Source organism: Lonchura striata, chromosome 3, assembly GCF_046129695.1.
Source record: "Lonchura striata isolate bLonStr1 chromosome 3, bLonStr1.mat, whole genome shotgun sequence".
Lineage (NCBI taxonomy): Eukaryota > Metazoa > Chordata > Aves > Passeriformes > Estrildidae > Lonchura > Lonchura striata.
The window spans coordinates 47,889,660-47,910,188 of NC_134605.1; the positions used below are offsets into that span (position 1 = coordinate 47,889,660).

Below are 20,529 nucleotides of genomic sequence, written 5' to 3' on the forward strand. Positions count from 1 at the left end.
CTATCTCAGCATTACATATATTCCAAGCCGACAGCATAAAAAGGGGAGGATGTCTTGATTTTACAGTTCTTTAATTTTCTAATGATTCATATTGTTTAAATCAGTTTATGTAAAGAATAGTAAATTTTACACAGAACTGTCAAGACTTGTTTTATAGACATATTTTGACAACATAAATATATCAGAGCAAACCCCACAATCATCCTTTTCTCCATTCCACAGTTGAACTGTGGTAATAAAAGCTGTACCTATGTGAAGAATATTTTGCCAGCACAGTACAACTGTACCTAGAATACACAGATTAAGCTATAGTTTCACAACACTTTTTCCACTACAGTACCAGCTTAAGCAGTCCTCATTCCTCAGCTGTGCTGGCACAACTGTTTGTGCAGCTGAGCAGTGAGGCCGGTCAGGGAATCGATCCAGGTTAAAAATAATATTTTTCTGATGGTAAATTCCACAATCTGCTTTGCTGCAAAGCCACCTGGCACATTAACTAGTTACACCAGCACAACTGAGGGGCACGGCAGGAATAAGAAGCTAAGGTCAGGGCAGCCCATACCAGTGCTGACATGGAAAGAAATGCTCATGAAACTACACTCTTGGTCTTTAAATGGTTTGGCATTCCCTGATTAAGTGCATTATCCAACTACCACAGAATAAAAGGGAATACTAACTACTACCTCAAAAGCATGTTGAGCACTCAGTTGGCTATCGTATTTGTGTAAGGGCTACACCCAAGCTCCTTGGTAAGATTTTAAGCTTCAGTAGCAATAGAGCAAGACATTCCTTTTGTCAGTGATCTACTTTACACCAAGTTTATTCAAAAAGATGTCTACAAGGCCATGAAAAGGGATGAACCCTTGTTGGCTGTGTTCTATTGATATAAGCACTTTCAATCTTGGGCACAAGCTATTGGCATACAAATACTCAGGTTTAAGACTACATGGATAATGCTTCCCAACAGAAGCTGGTTTAAATCATGTTAGCATGGCATGGAGCACACAGAGAACACACGTGTCAAAGAAGCATCTCCGGCACACAACCTCCAACTTCCTGCTGGTTACAGCACCATTTTTGAGAGTATTGCAGTTAATATTGAAAGAAAATATGCTTTTACTTTTTCTTAAAAGAAAAAAAACCCACTAATTCTGGGAACATTCTATTATTTCATTTTGTATCTGATTCATACATACATACTTCACATTTAGGCAAGGCTCTGAACATATTACCAGAAAAGTCAATAAATTGAATGTATCATTCCAAACATTAAAATTTAAAATATATCCAACAGCTATGTCCAACTTTTGTAGCTTCTTTCTATGAAATTGCTTCATGAGAAATTTTTAACACTAATAACTTAGAGAATAAAGAATATTTTTTTTACCCACCACCTGTTAACTTCAGTTTATAATCAGATTTAATTCAAGGTACAGTTCAGAATTTTTGTTAAGAAATACTGTAATTGAAGAATAAGTCTTATAATACTGATTTGGAAGAATTTTTAACACCAAGTACACACTGTACTCTATCCAGCCATGGCTGGACAGGGTACTTCTTAAAGATGGGTCATGAGGAACAGGCCTTGTTTAGTATTTTGATTCTTTATTTACCTCCCAACAGATACTACAATATGGCAATACAGCAGTAGCAATAATACATGAAAACCTGCTGACTCTGGACTAATTTTCTGAAAAAAAAACCCAAAACCAAACCTGAAGCAGGAACAACTGTACTGTCAAACACTGACACAGGCTTAAGTTTAAGATGGAATTCCCCTCTCACCTGAATACAACTTAGCACAGAAAGAGTCATATTGGAAGGGATCACAGGGGGTCATCTTGTCCAACCTCCCTGCTCAAGCAGGATCATCCTAGAGCACAAGGCACAGGATTATATCCAGATGGTTTTTGAATATCATCAGGAGGGAGACTCCACAGCCTCTCTGGGCAATCGATTCCAGTGCTCAGTCACCCTCACAGTGAAGTTCTTCCTCATGTTCAGGTGGAACTTCTACATCAGTTTCTGCCCTTTGCCTCTTGCTCTGTTACTTATCCCCTCCCAGGAGTTAAGGTTGTGCACTTCCAAATCTATTAAAATAAAAACTAGCCAGAAGCATGTACTTCTTCAGCAATTAAGAGACACAAAAGAATGATAAGCAGTGCATTTGTCAGACATCACCCAAATGACCCCAAACTACTTGTCATCCTATGGTATATAACTACAGTAGCCCATATCATGAGAGAAACACTACACCGAAGTTTTGAGACAGCAGTCTGGCTTCTCATCTGGTCTGAACACACCTCTTCAGGGGTCAAGTTTCACTGTATTACTGTTACAGTCTAAGTTCTGAAAAAATCATGGTCAAACTATAGCCTGTGGGAGCCCACAAACATACTTTATTTAGGTACTTGTTCTAGCACCTTACCTAGTCTTGTTTTACTTTGATAAAGAGTCATAAATTTTGATGTTACCAAATATGTGACCCAACACACATACTACCTGTTCACCTTGCACAAAAAGTTTATTTAAAAATGCACATTTCCTCTTACATATGTCTCACTGTACCATTACGGTAACAGAGATGGGCCTAAACCAATCTACCTTCTCAGAAGGTCCTACAATGAGTAGCTGAGCAACAGCAGCCAGCTGTCACTCAGAGGGGCTCCTTTCTGAACACCACTCCAAAGCCCTTTTGATAAATGTCCTGCAACAAATCTTGTTGTGCAAAGGTCTGAGAAAAGTTGTAGAATAGGACATTATCTATTAAAAGCTATCAAGCTACCTTCAGTGAAGTTTCTTCATCTATTTATAATTTACCAACCATTTTTCCATGCCCTCAAACCTCCAAGTCAGCCCAGCTCAACAGGTTGCTGCTGCCCCTTGCCAAAAGAGCTTTAATCTCCTTTCTCCATCACAAAAACTTCCCTGGATCTTCTGCTCATTGGATACTTGAAAAGAGGAAGTCCCTTTGCTAGGTGATCAGAAAGTGATTATCTGGCAGCCTGAATTTGTCTGTAGCAAACGGAGCTGGTTAGAAAGAGGTACCTGAAAAGTGCCAGTTAAAGCCCACGTGCAGGGGAAGATACACTTGTTAACAGGAGAGAATTCTTTGACTGGCACTGTATTATTTCCAGTGACAGGAACAAGCAGCACCACTGCTGAACTTTCAAAGCCAACTAGCATGATGCTTGTTGTAAATAAAGCCACCTACTGTTATTATCAACAAAACTAACCATGTCAATATTGCTCACAGAAACTATAGAAGTTGGTTTCTGAAGTCCACCATTTTCACACAAACATTTAAAGACACTTGGGCCTTTGAAAATAAAATTCTTAGCTGACTTTAGAGACCTTTAGAATACTTAGTCTTGCATCCCTTTGCAATGAAAATATAGTCTGAAGTACTGAATTAATATCAAGATCACACATATTTGATTTCAAGCTTTCAATGAATCTCCAAGGAGTTGAAAGAAACTACTCCATTGGAGAGTAGTCAGCAACTGCGCTAATACCCATCAGTCTGGTGAAAGAGCAGAAAACCAACTCATCTATCCATTAAATTCCTTCAAATTTGAATTAAGTATCTTGAAGCTGCAAGTGAAGTAAGGCATGAAGCATGAAGAAAGCAACTGAGTTGCCAGTCTCTGGTAATTCATAAAGATAACAGCTTCCACCAGGGTGCCATGGTGATGCATTACCTTAGATTGGTACTTCATCACTCAATTGTAAAAACCCTTCAGAACACCAAACATTCAGTTGGGTAGTTTTACATTATTAATTTCATGACAAATGCCATTTTAGATTAATTGTAGTCATCAGCAACATGAAGCTGACTGGAAGTCCTTGGAATTTCAGTTTTAAAAGTAAAAAGCAGTCATCAATATGATGACCATACATAAATGGGCTCTGGTTTTCTGGAAGACTTCAGAAGAAAGTCTGAAAGAAGAAAGAAACAAATTGCTATCAGTACCATTTTTTTTTCTCCTTTCTTTCACTTTGTTTCCTTAAAATAATCAGAAGTTATGTCAGCTATGTTTATCAGCCTTGAAAGACAGCAGGTTATGTTTTAAGAATACTGAAATTCTAACTTTAGTACTGGACAGCACCATGCAGCTCATTGCAAAACCACTGGAGTTGGCAGCACATTTCTTCTATTACTTATTCTTGTCATTTCTTCATGCACATTCTACCAGTGAACAATAACATATATGCAGAAACCAAAACTTTAATTACCCTATATCCCTTTTTGTCTAATTTCTCATCTGTTAAAGAGCAATCCTGCCACAGTCAGCAAGACCAAACCAGGTAAAGATGTAGTGTGAAACAGGTCAGGCATGGTAGGCTGGAAGAAAATGGTAAAAACAGGTATAGAAAGAGCACAGTGCAGATTCCCTTGTAGAACACTGAGGTAAATAAAGAAAGGACAAGAAAGGTCCTGAGAAACAACCCACTAAGGATAAAAAAAACCTTGCATAGCAGATACCCAGTTTAAACAACAGATCTTTGGAGAGGGATAGATGAGTCAATAATGCCTACTAGAAACAGGCTTTGACTATCCTCTGTTGAATTTCTTTAAATTATACTGCTACAAATCCTACCATATATCGTATAAAACTACAATATTCTCAATATAAAAGTCCACGTGCATGGACTACAATGACTTGCTAATCCAGTTCTTGACAATTTCATTCTGCTCTTGAAAGGTAAATTTTACTGGCTGCTCTGATAAAACTTATCTACCTCAAAACATAAGTCCCCAGCATAGTAAGACTCAAAATTCTGGCTCTCCCTCCTCTAATTCCAGTAATTTTCAACATCTTAAATTTCATTATTTAAGTCCAAGCTACCAAGAGAAAACTGCTACCTACACGAAGCTGTATGATGCATTTTGCATGTCAGTGATAATAAAAACACGAAAATCCCTTTTTCTGTCAAGGAAATAAGTAATCAGATATGATCCTAACAAAGAAAAGAGGAGCAAAAAATTCAGAAAGGATTATCAGAGAACACTTCCCCATGAACACAAAGACTCATGTTCCTCACTCGCTATTTGCTCAAAAAAAAAAAAAAGGCAAAAAGCAAATGCTTGCTTTTTATGCATGACATGAAAGGTAAAAACTTCTTCTTTATGAACATCTGTGCAAATCTGGCTTCTTAAAAAAAAAAAAAAGTTAAAATATTGGTGTCAAGAAACTATCAATTTCTTTGACTAGTTTAAAAAGTGAAGAAATTAAATGAATTATTTAAGCCTAATTGAAAACCAGTTTGTTCAGAATATCCAGGCAGAAAATTAGGTTCTCAAACTTTTCAAATAAAATAGTCTCTTGTTTGTCTTAACACAATTCACACAGACCATATTTCTTTTTGCTCAAAAGCATCTTCAATTAAAATGTTTCATTACAGATAATAACCATTTCAAAACACTTGTAACTACACTTTAATCCAGAAAACAAAGTCAGTATACTAAACTGTACACATGTCACAGTGTAAATTTTTATCAAACTGAAAGGCAGAAGTTAAAAAAATCATGTTTTTTGCTAAGGCAAAAATTTTGATTGCAAAGAAAATGATTGGATAATACAATCAGTCATATGCTTCTCTCATTTTAATGAAATATAAAGCAGATTTGTTCCAACAGAGGCAAACAGTTTTGGTTATTTTAGGGATCTGGGGACATCTCCACCTAAGAGTTTATTCATACCGGTCATCTTTTGAGAACAGCAAGCTCAAAGATATAGTAATAAACAAACATTAAAAATATGCCTGATGATCGAATAGAACAGCTCTTCAGTTTTGCGCATATCTGTACTTCATTTCATCCATATTTTCCTGAGAAAATGACTACAGTTATCAAAGAAAATTCCATGAATTTTTCTTGCTAGGCTTCTAATCCAAAATAAACTCTCCTTTTTTTCATTTTGGCATGCTTTAAAGTTTTTGCAATTACATGTGAAACTGGGACAGTAGGACAAGCCTCAAGGAACCACCAAATGCAACTCTTTCAGTCTCCTCTGGCATGACCACTAACACCTTGTCCTGCACACTCCAAAATGGTGAAATCTCTTATGGTTAATTCCCATTCAATAGAGGTGGGTAGGTGGAAAGAGGCTAATGGGCAAAGAAAAATATCCACCCACTCTTCGGAAGCACACAAATAATTTTGAAAACACTTGCACTTTTCATAGTATAATGACATCACCTATCACTACCAAACAATTGAAACAGTAAAATGTGTGCCCACTATCAGACACTTGGGTATTGCTTAGAAAGCCCCATGGTCCTAATGCCCACAGAAACTGATGCAAGCAGAATGAAAGCTCTGAAGCAGCTGGGCCAGGGAATATGTAGTTAGATAACTAAGCAGCCAAGTACCACAAGCTCCAACTTCCCTCCTGTTCCCTAAAGATAAACCAAGTAACTAAAGGGCAACTTCTACTTCCTTCTCATTTATGCTGCGTGACTCTCCTTGAGAAAAATCTCCATTTATTTAATGAACTTTGAGATTTGATTTAATTTCCCAGCAACCCTCATGGTACCCTCTCCTGATCAAAGAACACAGAGGATTGTGTCTCACACACGGTTTTACTTCTGGGCTGATTGAATAATTTCCTTTACTTCTGGGCTGGCTCAATATTTTCTTTTCCATTCTTTCACCCTTTACAAAATTCATACAATTTCTTTAATTGATGGGAGAGGTGCCACTGGTAAATCCAATGTTTGCACAAATACCTACTGGAAGCCAGACTGGCAAAAAAATAAATTCCTTTTTCATCTTAATCAAGGACTTCACTTGTTTACCAATACATCCTTTATTAATAATATTTTAATGACAGTAAAGCTGGGTATTTCAGCCACTCCTTAATATCCTGTTCCAAAACAATTCAATACTGCCACTGTCACGCCTCCTGTTCCCAGGCATGCATTCCCCCTCTCCCTCCCCTCCTGTGAGTGCCCAATTTTGGCACTGATCTGATTCTCCAGTAAGCCAGTTCATGGAGCAAAATCAGAACAGGGAATAATGTCATGTTAATTTTCTGCTAGTTTAGCTTCGAGTCAGATGAATGTCAGAGCGAACAGAGGGAAAGAAGCATAGCCAACTTACACTGATCTAAAAATCACACCCTTAGCATTTCCTAAGGACAACCTTGGAGGGGAGAGAAAAATCAAGGTTCTACTCAACACTACATCAGACTTTTCTGATTTTACATTACCTTAGCACTAGAATAAACATTGAAAAAATTAAAAACCTAGCCCAATCACACAAAGCTGCTTCTGGAAGCTGTTACAAACAAGCAACAATGTAGGCCTGTAGGACAAGAGGAAGGAGGAAACATACAAGTTCTAGAGAAGCTATACAAAGGGTAAATAACAGCAAACCACTTCCTTCAATTGACAGCAGCTATAATTGGAAACAACTCTGTCAAAACACAGTACCTGAACTGAAAGGCAGTGGAGAAGCTTCAGAAAGGTTGGTAGGAAAACACCAAGAGAGAACCTCCCACCAAGGGTTAGGAAAGAAAAGACTTTCAGCTATTTAACACAGTACTATAAGCAAAAAAATGGTCACAGAACTCCCTTTTTCCGACAATCCTCTCCTCTAGAAGGGCAATTGAGATCCTTAGATATAAAGAGTGTCCATATTAGGAAGAGACTCACAGCTGGGCTGCCATAGTTTTAGGCTAACAAAGCTTTACTTTGTATCTGAAATTATCTTCACCTGTGAAACCACACTGGCAGAAATCCCTGGGGTAATAGTGGAGGACTTTTGACAGCTGCCAGGAAAAAGGGGGAAAAGGAAGGGTGAAGTGTGATCATGGAAAACTAGTTGTTGCTTTCTCTTTCTTCTCCATTAGTTCCCAAACCAACACATATAAGGACAAACCCAAGAGCACCACTGCAAGATTTGGGAGGAAGCCTCTAGCTCCCACTTATTTTCTGCCAAATTCGTAGTAGTAAAAAATAAACAAAAATCCATCCAATAACCCACACCAATACTAAGATGAGATAACAGACACTGATAGGCATGAGTCAAATAGAGATACTCATGATGGTGCCCATACAACTTGGTTTTCCTGTTGCTTTTCTTCCAAGGCCCTATGTGATGCCCAAGTAGGGAAAAGCAACAGAGAGATCTCTAAGCAGCTATTCCTCTAGCTCCCAGTTAGCTTCCCTTATCTTCTTCTCGAATAAAATACAGATTTCCCATCAAGAAACTGATAATACATAATTTTAAAAATTGCTATTTTTGTAGGTTCCCCATGTTTCACTATGAACTGTCTTCAATGAAGACAAGAGTGCTAGTGTTAGCGTTCAGGAACACACATAATTATGGGATATGATTATATGCAGGTCTTTTATTGAAAGCTCTGGGAATCAGGAGTACAGACCCAAATCTGACTCTGACATGGCTTTCAAGCTGAACGTGTTTTATATTCTGTTGTTATATAACTTACATATTAATTATTAAACTTATATTATTCTATTGTATACATTGACTTTATTCTAGCACAAGTTTCTCGTGATCTTTCTTAGGCCCCTGACCACAGTTTCTCATGATTATTCTTATGATTAAACAGGAATTATATTTAATTACTAAACAATCATTACATCTAACAATTATATCATTTATCATGTACTAGCTACACAGGTGCAACTCTAGCAAGATACAAGGCCTTCATGTACCTAGAGTATTTATTTTTTTCAGGGCCTACTAAGCTTAATTTTCCTTTTAACCCTAAATCCCCATGATTTTAAAACCCTTTTACTATCACTAGTTGTCCTCCATCCTTTCAGTAAGGAAAGGAAAATGTGATCACTGCACTTGCTGTTATGTAAGGGACTAATACCACTGATCATTTTTTCTGCATTTTACTCCACACAAGATTCAGGGGAAGGGGATTAACAAGGAAAGGGGAGAGGAAAGCCAGGAAGAGCTGAAATGTCTCCAGCACTCACAGCTTCTCAGTACATATTGTTTCCTGCTGTAACAACCATTAAAAGACGATCACTAACCCTTTTACAAAAATAACTTATCATCTACTTTTTTCCTACTTTAAACTAAAATACCTTACGAGAACCCTGACAACAGATACATACTAACAAAAAAACTAGCTACTCAAAAGGAAAAAAATAACTAAGTAACCTGCTCTGAAAAAGGTGGACAAGGAAAAGTAATAGGAAAGCTGAGGAGGAATAGAAAAGATGCCTCATGGCACCAGCTGAGTAAAGAGCTTCTAGCCTTGTAAGGTCTTCCACTTTTTCACGTCACTTGGGAAGAAAAAAAGAGTCCCACAGCAGCAGTAAGTTTTACACAAGACTAAAATTCACATAAAAAATCCAGAGGACTTGCAACTAAGATTTTGTCCTTGCGTGATCCCTATTCCAAGCCGTCTTTGTAAAATGTGGGCAGAGAAGCAGAAAAGAAGTGCAGAAATAAACAATTTCTACTCAGATTTTGACTTCCCACTGTGTTTTCTGGATATCTTCTGAATATATTTTCTGGATATTGATATCAGCTGATAGCCTTTTACTAAGAAAAAAAGAGGAAAATATAAAAAGTACATACAATTAAGAAGAAGAATAGTTAAACCTTAATGTTTATCTTCGAACCAGAGATATAGCCAGAGATTGTGTATTTTCAGGAAACTAAAGAAAGCAGACAACCCATTTTATGAAAATAAATATTAAACAAGAGCACAGTGAAAAAGTAACTCTGCTAGTCTGGATATCTCTTCACAGCTTTGACATCCTAATACATTTCTTGCATTTGCAACAAAGATAAGAGGCCTGTTAATAGAAGTAGACCGACTTTTGAAAGATAAAATTAACAGTGTCACACAGATAAAGCACCAAAGGATTCATAACTATTTAGCTCTGTATTTCACAAGAATTCAATTTTTATTCATCCCAATCTTCTAATGCTTGTCCTGCAAAAATAATAAGCCATAGGTTACAGACAGGCATAATTAAAAAATGCAGATGGGGACTTAACAGAGGAACTGGCAAGATCCAAGATATATTAAAAAAAACATACCTCATGCTTTAATTTTGTGATATCACCACTGTTCCCCGCATAAATAAATAGCCAATTAACTACTATTCCTTCCAATTACATTCTAACAAGAGATTCAGAAAGGATGGTAAAGGAATGACAACAAATTCTTAAGTTCACAAGGCAAAAAAATCTGCACTGCTAGGCTTCTCCTAAATCAATTTAAAATCCCAGTCTATCCGTATATACCAGAAAACAAAGCTACAACAGCCAGAGAAGGTAGCAATAGTCAAACATAAAATGAGAAAGGGCTTTTGAAACCAGTGAATTTTGACAGTCTGCAGTCACTGCAGGCATTCTGCAGCATTCATTGAGAGGACAGTGTAAGGTGATGATTTGCCCTTATCACAAACAGGCAGCAGCTTGAAGTCACACAGACAATGCTGAAATACTGTTTTGTCCAAGACTCTTAAAAACTTCAAACATAAAGACAAATTTCTTTTAACTAACAAGATCCCATGCTAGTATAACTCTAAATATTTTTCTAGATTAAGTATTCCTCTCAAACTATATTATGTTGAGGCAAGTTGCAGGTCTTAATCTCATTTGTGTTGGCAAGAATTTCCCCACTCATTGATGGGGAGTGGAAAAAACCTTCCAGAGGGTTGCCCCTGGCTCTGCCCTGAAGAAACATAAGCTTCAGTTTAGCCTGTTATTTTGGCTGGTTTCAACAGGAAGGAAGCCTGTAGCTTCATCAACTCTGTTAACTCCATTAAGTGGTACTTCAAGATACTCTCTTGTCACAGCAATACTACTGGCAACCAAAACCCCTAAGAAAAGAAACAAAATCAATATAATAAACACAACCAAGAAAACATGAAAGAAATCACAGCCTAAGCTTTTGCTTGAAGAAGTTATTGGTATCTACCAGCCCAGAATCTAAACATGCAGGCCAGATTAGCAACTACTGCTGAGTTCCAAAGTCCAGTCAACATCTGCAACTTGAAGAAAGTTGTTTCTTCCTGAAAGAAAGAGAACACCTACAGACTAGTTTTAACTTACTCATCTTTAAATGAAGCTTTGTCTTCATTAATATGTTTGAATAGCAGATTATAATTTAAGAGATTCACTAATTTTGTCTTTTAACTATTAAAGGTTATAAAAGGCTCCAACTCTAGGCCACAAATAATGCTCCCTTGTAGTACACAAGTCAAACATTAATATTATTACAAAACATCTGTTTTGCCATCCTAATTTAGCCACATTTTTCCTCAAGAGTCAACAAGTGCTGCACCTTTTTTCTCAATCTTTCTCTTGCCATAGTTTACATAACTCATTGCACTTACACTTACCTATTAGCCACACTTTGACTAGTCTCAGTGGGACCTGAATTTCCTACTGCATTGCAAAACTGCACTACAGCATTTAAAGATCAGAAAACCTTAGAAAAAACTCTTTCTTGATGACAAAGAGAAGACTGCTAGGGTTCTTGCAGGCACCATCACTTAAAGCTAATTAAAATACAGCTGTTGAAAGCATTTAAGAGCCTTTGATTATGTCCACGCAAGAGGAGAAAAATTACTGTTACCACCTTTCGTCCAGGTAGGTCACTAGTGAAGATTTTAGTGGTAGAATCCACATACATGGGTTCTGTGGTGAAATTAATTCAACTAATTAAATTAGTTCTCCTTTTTGAAGGGCTAGCTTTTAATTTACACCATTTCGGTATTTCAGTTGGGGACTCTGTGAACAGCTGCAGTGCCACAGTGCGTAGGGATGAATCCTTGAGCTGGTCTTGATGCTTCTCTGTCACAGGACTACTCTCAGGTCTATAGTTTCATGAGGGGTTTTCATCATCCACAATACCAGCTTAATTAACTCTTATTTCTTCTATCTATCTATTCTTCTGGTTTTTCGACCATAATTCAGTTTTGCAGAAAAATCTGTTTGTGGGCTTATACTAAAACCACACCAGTGAACTCAGAGGAAAGGATGACAAGTCCATGCCTTGTCGCTGAGGTAGCACAAAACAACCCCCTCAGTGTGAAGTTACAGGAGGCTTTCAGACTGATCCAGCAGCTCCTCAGCACCCAGGGCTGTCTCAGCCCACAAGATCACCTAAGTTTAATAGCAATCTGGTTAATTTTCTAAACACCCATACAGAAACTGCCCTGGCTCACAAATAGATAAGACCAGAACAAGGGACCACCTGCTTGTGTCAGTGAAAGCAATCTTCCTTGTTCAGTCACAGCAAAATATCAATGGTCCCTGATACTCACAAACACTTGTTTTCCTCCATTTTTTGCTCTGAACCTCCTATCTCAAAGCCATTTTTAATATTACTTCAAGAGTAATTAATGCATGCACAATACTGACAAAATAGCGAAAGCATTCCTTTAATGACAGCTAAGCCCTGTTTTTGTATCAACAAAGCAAAACTACTCACTCAACTTTGCAGCTCTTCCAGAAAAATAACACCATTCTGCACATGTAACTGCACTACACCAGCAATCTCTGTATACAATCTGTGTATGCATCCATCCTTATGGAAGGATGACACTCTTTCATCCATCCAAAACCGTGCAGCCATGCTGGTACCTTTCCCAGCTTTGACAAAACCAGTATCATCAGAGCAGTCAAGATACCGCATTGTCAAACTGGTATTTTTCCTCCACAGCATGTGTATGAAAGCACTACTGGCAGAAATTGTATTTTCCTTTTGATCTGGAAACCACAGGGGTTTTCAGCCCCATGCAGGGGAAAAGAAGAAACAAATAATGGGTATTTTCTCTGAACCTTGCTGCTTCACACCAGAGACTGGAAAGAACAGGAATTTCCACAATTCAAATGACAGCTTTCACCTGCTGCTTACAATTTATTTTATACTCCTTCACCAAGTATTATGGAAGAGGAACAAAAAAGATGAGTTGCACTTTATGCATGGAAAAGAAAGATCAACATGTGCTTCTTGTAGAGGCACAAAAAGTGATCCTTTAGCAACGTTTTTTTACACATACATTCATATTAAGTTTTAACTCAGACACAGAACAAAAACAAATATACATTTTTAAGAAATTGCTTGTGCTTAGATTTTCCTTGTATTCAACTCATTTTCTGAAGAAATAAGAAGTTCTCATTCAGAGTGAAGCCCCAAGTGTGTCACTCTGATAAACTTCAGCTCTCAGCTTTGATACACCGACCTCTACCCTAAGCAGCTACCAATGAACACAAGCTAGTGAGGGTCTAACTCAAGTAATTTCATACCTCTTCTATGAATTTTCCAGGCAAATATTAAAAGTAATGTCAAAACATCACTGAATGAATTACAGCTATCAAAGACAGTTCTAATTAATTTTTAAAGACTGGAACAATTTTAAAATTACTGGAGAACTAACAGGCCTAATAAAGAAAAATACTTTGCTAAATGTCTTTGCCTAATCCAACATAGGTACCTAGGTAAACAAACATATTATTCATGGGACTGCAAACTCTTTTAGGACTGGCTTATTTAATAAATATTTGTACACTGCCTTGCACAAAAGGGCCTAATACACATTAAACTCTAGTCAATACAATATAATAATCTCGTATTGGCAGTCATTACAGTAATGACAGTTTTAAATACACAACTTTTTGCATACAAAATAATCTTATCCCCATTTACCAAAGAGTAGTACTTAAAAAAAAAAGAGAGCAAGACACCAGAATTTTTACTGCTTTGTACTTCTCAATCTGAAATGCCTTTTTAAGCATATTTTTGCTGAGCTCCTGAAGATAGTCTGTTCCCAGGCTCAAGGCTGTTAAACTTAAGAAGGATCGTTAAGAAAGATAACCTACTATTCCCTTTGAAAAACAAATGCTTGTTCAACAAATGGAAAGTTACAGTTTGAACCAGTTGAATGAATAGAAAGAAATCCAAGTACAGAACTCAAGATCTTTTTTTTTTCTATCATTCTCTCAGGAAAGCCTAAATGAAGCAGTGGCAAACTTAGTAATGATACTCTGAAGAAGAGACAAAATGGGAATGAAGTGACAAGTGCTGAATCAGTCTCTTCAGAAAGGTTAGAACAAAAAGAATGGCATAGTCAAGTATAAACAAGAGGGCACTAATGCTTCAGCTATAAAGTACAGATCAGCATGCCCAGGCAAGGTAAATGGAGAGGATATGAATGACCAGATTTCCTCTTTTCTAGCCTGCCTACAAAAATAATAGGATGTTAGTGAAGTGGCTGGAGGAGATAAATTCTGCATGGCACAGATTTCTCAAAGAGTAAAGAAAAAAAAATAGAAAACCCAAAAAACTATTAATGCTGTAAAACACAGGAGAGTATTGCAAATAGATGTATAGCACAGCAGGGATGCAAGGAGGGGAGACTTCAGTTCTTAAGAGTTTATACACAATATAAATTGACAAAAGATACAATTACAGACCACAGTGTACAACTTAAATGTTCATTTAATTGTGTGCTTTTTTCCCCCCTGTATATAGATGAAACAGTTAATTTTTTTCTACCTGAGGAAATCAGGCTTAGGACTTACATGTGTAAAGACTTTTCTGCATTTCTAGCCTTCAGTACGAAATAGAAATCAATTTCCAGAACCCAAATAGCTTCAAGAAAAGACATAATTTATCTGAATGTACATGTCACTCACAGCTTCTGAGGCATCAGATCAGTAGCTAATGTGTGGCATAGTTAAATTTTGAAATTTACTGTATTTTTTTAGTTACTTTACTAAACTTGTCTCACTTACCCTGTTAAAAAAGACATTCTGAGAACACACTGATAAACTGATGGATCAGCAAGAGATTTTTACACACAGAGCAATTTCCTTTGAAAAACGCATTCTAAAGCCCCAGCTTTGAGTCTGTAAGAGTTACTCCCTAAACATTTATACTCAATCTTTCTACAAATCAACTATAAAAACACCTGATAACAGGAAAGCATATTATTGAAAAATAAAGACAGGCTGCAGCAAATAAAACTAAATGGTTGCTGTTAAAGAGCATTTCCCATCTGCCAGTGATTTCTTATCCACTTCTACTAGCACTGTGGACAAAACAGAGGTGCACCAGGCAAATAATTATTTCTAGGCTCAAGAAACTACATAAAAAATTTTAGTCTGTAACAAATCTATATTAAAAAGCAAATAATTTCAGGCTTACTAAAACAATTTGATAATACCATGGCTCAAAAAATCAGTTAGACGTGGGAGTACATCTCATGTACCATTGGCCACACAGACAATGACTGAATAATACTACCAGCATGCAACCAACATGTAAGTCACATTATGTAAAGAAGCTGTAACTATACATGATATAACAATAAAATAATGCTTTTGATGGTGTATTTTGAGACAAACATGTATGTCTTACACACTTACGTAGCTCCTCCCTTACTCATGCACATTCTTGCCGCACGTTGCTTCACACTCTGTGCCAGTCTGGGCACTCCTGTTGAATCAGACCCACACAAACACAAGCGCAGGACAGCTCAAGAGGCTCTGTAACGCGTGGAAGCAACTGTATCACCAAAACTTTTTTTTTTAATCTTCATCTTCTTAAGAACCTATTTTAATGTGATTTTTGTTCAGAGTGCTGTCCCAGAAACAGCAAAATATAATCCCATTTCCCACAGATTTTCTCTGTGTCTCAGCCATGCCCTTGTGCTCCAGTTAGTCACGTTCCACCTCTATCCCAGATGCCTATTATCTTACCACTCTCTTCCAAGCACTGGCCACAGTATACTTAACCTCTCACGTCCTCTAACTACTGACTGGAGAAAAGAGTACAGCACTTCATACCTGGTTCTTACCCCACAGACAACTGGCAGCTAAGTACAGGTAACTGCTAAATTAATGCCAAATTTTCCCCTAAAGAGATGATCTTAATGAAGCCATTAACTTTAACAAATTTAACTTTTGTTCAACATTATTATAACACCTTTCACACCTTGACTCTTGGCTAATTTCTCTGCTGAAATTTTGATGAGTTCAAATTTTACTGACACACAAGATTAAATGAAATATGACTACTCAAGATTTGTGACTTTAGAAAAGCAAATGAAAGACAGTTTATACACTACACAAATATATAAAACCAGCAAATATTTCTTTAAAAAACCCCACAGAACATAGGTGCATATCAACATTTTATCCACAAGAGAAGAGCTAAATCTGAACTCCCAAAGTGCAAAAATTTATTTCCTAGCATGTCCAGTTAACAAAGGCAACTTAAAGAAATTGCACATACCTGTTTCGTTTGTCCTTTTAATAATTACTTGCATCGTCTGATAATTTTCAAGTGCATTTTAAAGGACATATAAAATCTCACAGATAAAAAGGGTTCTACAAATTTCATGAAAACTGGCAGCTCCACAGAAAAAAGTAACTTGAATTCGTGCTTTCAATGAGAGTAAAAGCAGGTTGAATTCTGCCTTCTCCATTGGCAGCCCCAGAAGACCAGCCAGCCAGCACCACATAGTACCAGATTTGATTAATTCTGGAACAAGTATAAGATCCTTTCCATTTAAGTGGTAATCTACCTTAAGTTAATCATCAAAGCAGTGAGCATATAAAGTGGCTTTGTCCCATTTTTGGCAAATTCTAGCAAACCTAACAATATCATGACTAATAGGTGTACAGCCCTAGTTGCTTGGGTGATTATTTTGTAAAAACTCATACATACAACCAACACTTTTCTCCTGCCACTGAGTATTCCGAAGTTAATGCTTTTTTAAACGCTAAAGGGAGCACAAGGTTTAAATCCATGCTGAAACACAGATTCTCAAATAATGGAAAAATTAAATTCTGTTCATAGTACAAGCAGGATCTGAATGAGTTTTAAACCACTCATTATTAAAGACAGCGAAATCTGATCTTCATCTGTGCTTAGAATAGAAAAGAGCTACACATTTTGCACATTGCTACAAAAATTGATTCCACATAGCATTTTTCTAAGAGTAGAATGCATATTTCAAACAAGAAAAAATGTATTTTTCTGGTAAAATTTTCTGACTAGGTATTAAATTACAATTTATTTAGCACATTATCAAATTATGCTTGACTTCTTGCAACCAACAAAAAAAATCTAATGCATTCTAAAAATATTAAGTATTTAACTATACCTTAAGTATAGTTGCCTATGGCAACAGGAATATACCAAGCGATGCCGTTCAGTCAGCAATGGTCATGGTCCAAGAATATTGGGATACTACACACAAACCCCACAGATCTTTTAACTTTACTTATGTCAAGCTATTTCACTTGGTTTCACTAGAATCCAATTGCTACCAATCAAGGAACACCACCTAAAGCAATGTAACAGAAACCAGAAAACTCAGTAAATGTCTGTATAGCATCTGCAGTAATTTCTTGATTGAGAGTTTTACTTGATGATCAGTTCAATAAAAACAAATCCCTAACTTTATTACAATTAGGATAAATGTCTACAAAAACTTCTGTCAGGGAAAGCATCAATATTATGTCAATGATTTTTTGGTAAGCATTCTCGAGAGAGGGTGAAACTGAAACAACTATTATACCAAAAAACTCCTGATGACATTGAAAAGTTGATAAAAAAATATTTTCCAATTGTACATCTGACAGCTTTCTTGCTTTCATAGTTGCATTTAAAAATGTGAAATCCAAACCAGACCAGGTTGCTAAGAAGGGTTCAAGATGTCTTAGGGCATCTAGCAGCATTTCTCCTCCTTGAAACAGAAAGCACACACTTGGCCCAATTGAGATAACCTACTACAGCAATGAAGTGAGAAAAACCCAACTTGAATCACTGTATACAGTCGTGGTAAAAAAGTTACCTTTCATGTCAAACATATAAATGTTCGAATTTTGAATATAGCTTTTAAAAAATCCAGTTCTGAATCACTGGAATTTCTGTTCTGTTTTCTGTAAAAGCACCAACAGTAACATTGTTCAGCATTCCGCTTGCAGCAGCTCAGAAAAGATCAGCCTGATCCCGCAGTCCTAAATTTACAGTCATTTCATAAACTTGAGGTCATATCTGACCAACTTATTTCTTCCAGTGTTTCCAACCATGGAGATCATGATAAGGAGGCAGCACTTGTAACAGGATGAACAGTAACAGTTTTATGTTTCAAAATACATTCTCACAAAGAAATAATTTGCTAATAGCCCTTTAAGCTACATAGCAAAAAAAAGTTTTGGGTTTGGTTGGTTTTTTTTTTTTTCCCTGAGAATAATCTCTTCAACAGATGACAGGTTTAATTCTACAAGACTCAAAAAACATACCAGCTACCTGTAACACCAAAAACCACTACAAAATAACACAAGACCTTGGCCTTCAAAGCAATGCCATGGTGCAGAAAAACACTATTTCTGTACTGTCACTGTTGGGAAAGAGAAGTTTCTACCAGGACGCTATCATAGGAAGAGTGCCCATTTTCAAGAATTCTATGATTGTATTAACAGACATAAAGGAACAGAGTAGAATCATTTGACTTCTCTTATGTTGAGAAAGATAATGGTTTGCATTTCACAAAGTCTTGAAAAGCTGGCATAAGCAAAGGTAGCATAGCAAGATAGCACTGCCCTCACATGTAATGATAGGGATGATGCTTTATCAAGTATCTCTTAAACACAAAAATGAGACAACCCAAACTGAGTACCTCTCCCAACCACCTTCCTTACCTCTTCCCCTTTGGAGGCTCTCTCCCCTGTGAAGCAACATGAGAAAAACCACCCAGGTCTTCTCCGTTTTTACAAGAATTTGAGACTCAATTGAGGGTTCATTCTGGTGCAGCACAAATCAAGGTACTATCTGCAGTTAAGAATACCTAAGTTAAACATGTGGATCACAGTCACAACTGACTGAAATTTTAATTTAAAACAGAGAGCAGGACTCACTGAAGCTGATGACATGTCTCTCCTAACCTGTCAGTGGAACTTCCCTCTTGCCAAAAGCAGGTATCAGAATACAGTTACAACAGTATAGGCAAAGAACAAATAACTGAAATGTGTATGTGAAACACAAATGCCTAATTATCTGGCAAATCTACAGCTAAGCTGAAAATTATTCTTGATTTCAGCAAATTGTGGCCAACAGTGAATATAACGCTATTGCTGCAGCATCATTATCCCTCCTTATAAAGTAGTGCATGAACAGTACCATTTTGGTGGGTAGAATCATGACATGAATTAATGTGAACAGTCTAAGACTCTATCTGACTTATGCTGATGTTTAGAAGGCATATGTTAGAGTTGAAAATTATATGCAGCACCATTTTCAGAGTTCTACAGGTGAAGTCCAGAAACTGCTTTATCAAGTCTGTATCAGAGATCCTAAACTTACTACTAGAAAACCACACCTGAAACCCACTCCTTAAGAAGCATCCCTTTGGAATTCCTTTTTTATGTATGTGCTTACCATCATTAATACAGAAATACCCACAGGTGCTGGGAACAAATCAGGCCCTGCCAGCCACCAGGCACAGCACAAAGAACACCACCAGGTTTCTTCCCTGAAGGCCTTGCCTACATCAAACAGGACTGAGCATTCAGACTTTTCATACGAGCCTTCCAATGAATGAAACAGAGTACTACACACCTCCGCAGAGCGTTCCCACGTCTCTCAGAGGGACAAAACAGAAGAAGGGAAGAAAATGAGAAACGCTATGCATCTCCTCTCTGCAAAACAGCTCTTATCAGAGCCATTTCAAGAATTTCTACTCGACAACTAAATTGACTGGAATAATGGAAACCAACGTCCCAAATATACTATATATGGAATCGAGCCCAGCCAGCCCCCGCAAAGGCACGGGGCACCAAAACCTCACACCTCAGACACTCGGGTACTCATCCTCAAATGGCGGAGTCTCGCCCGCCGCACTCACACCTGTCACCTGCCAGGCGCCGGGCCAGCCCCTCCCTCTCTCTCCCCCTCCCTCCAGCAACCAGGCGAGCCCGCTGGCAGCTCCCGCCCCTCCCCGGGCAGCCGCAGCCCCCCGATCCCTCCCCGCGTCGGGAAGCTCCAGCGACTCGCGGAGGAAAATAAGTTTCCATCTCTGCCTGAACGCCCCGCTGCGCGGAGGCTTCCCGTGCCGTCCCTTCGCTCCCAGCACGCCGGCAGAGCGGGGTGCCGGGCTGCTCCCTCCCCGCGCACAGGCCTTCCCCGTCCCCCTCACCCTGGCGCAGCCCGGGGCGCGCTGAGCGCCCGCGGGAGCCCGGCCCCCGCCCTGCCAGCCCCCGCGCCTCTCCCTGCAGCACCCGGGATGGGACCGCGAGCCCGGCCCGGGGAGTCGCCAAGGCCCGCTCGGCGGGGTCAGCCTTACCCTGCTGCCGCTTCTCCTCCTCCTCCTCCTCCTCCTCCTCCGCCGCCCCCACAACCAGGGCAGCAGCCGCCGCCACTACCGCCACCAGCGCCGCCGCCGCCTCCGCCCGGCAGGGGGGACCCCGCCGACCCGACCCTCTCCGCAGCCTCCCGCCGCCGCCGTTCCGCTCCGCGGGGGGAGGAGGCGGAGGAAGGAGGAGCAGGAGGAAGGAGGGCAGGGGGGTCC

General features: G+C 38.5%; 1 protein-coding gene across 5 annotated transcripts in view; it reads right to left on the minus strand.

Annotated features, from left to right (window-relative positions):
• TAB2 (TGF-beta activated kinase 1 (MAP3K7) binding protein 2) overlaps positions 1-20,529 on the minus strand; it is a 60,292-nt gene extending 39,763 nt beyond the window's left edge. Inside the window, exons 1-2 of one of the 5 annotated variants that reach the window (XM_021527034.3) lie at positions 20,305-20,529; positions 18,665-18,794 (exon numbers count right to left, since the gene is read on the minus strand). The gene's annotated coding sequence lies outside the window, so the exon portion shown is untranslated. Of the gene's footprint in view, positions 1-15,371; positions 16,512-18,664; positions 19,918-20,304 lie in introns of those variants that run through there. The other 4 variants (XM_077782128.1, XM_021527036.3, XM_077782127.1 and 1 more) reach the window with 4 other exon arrangements.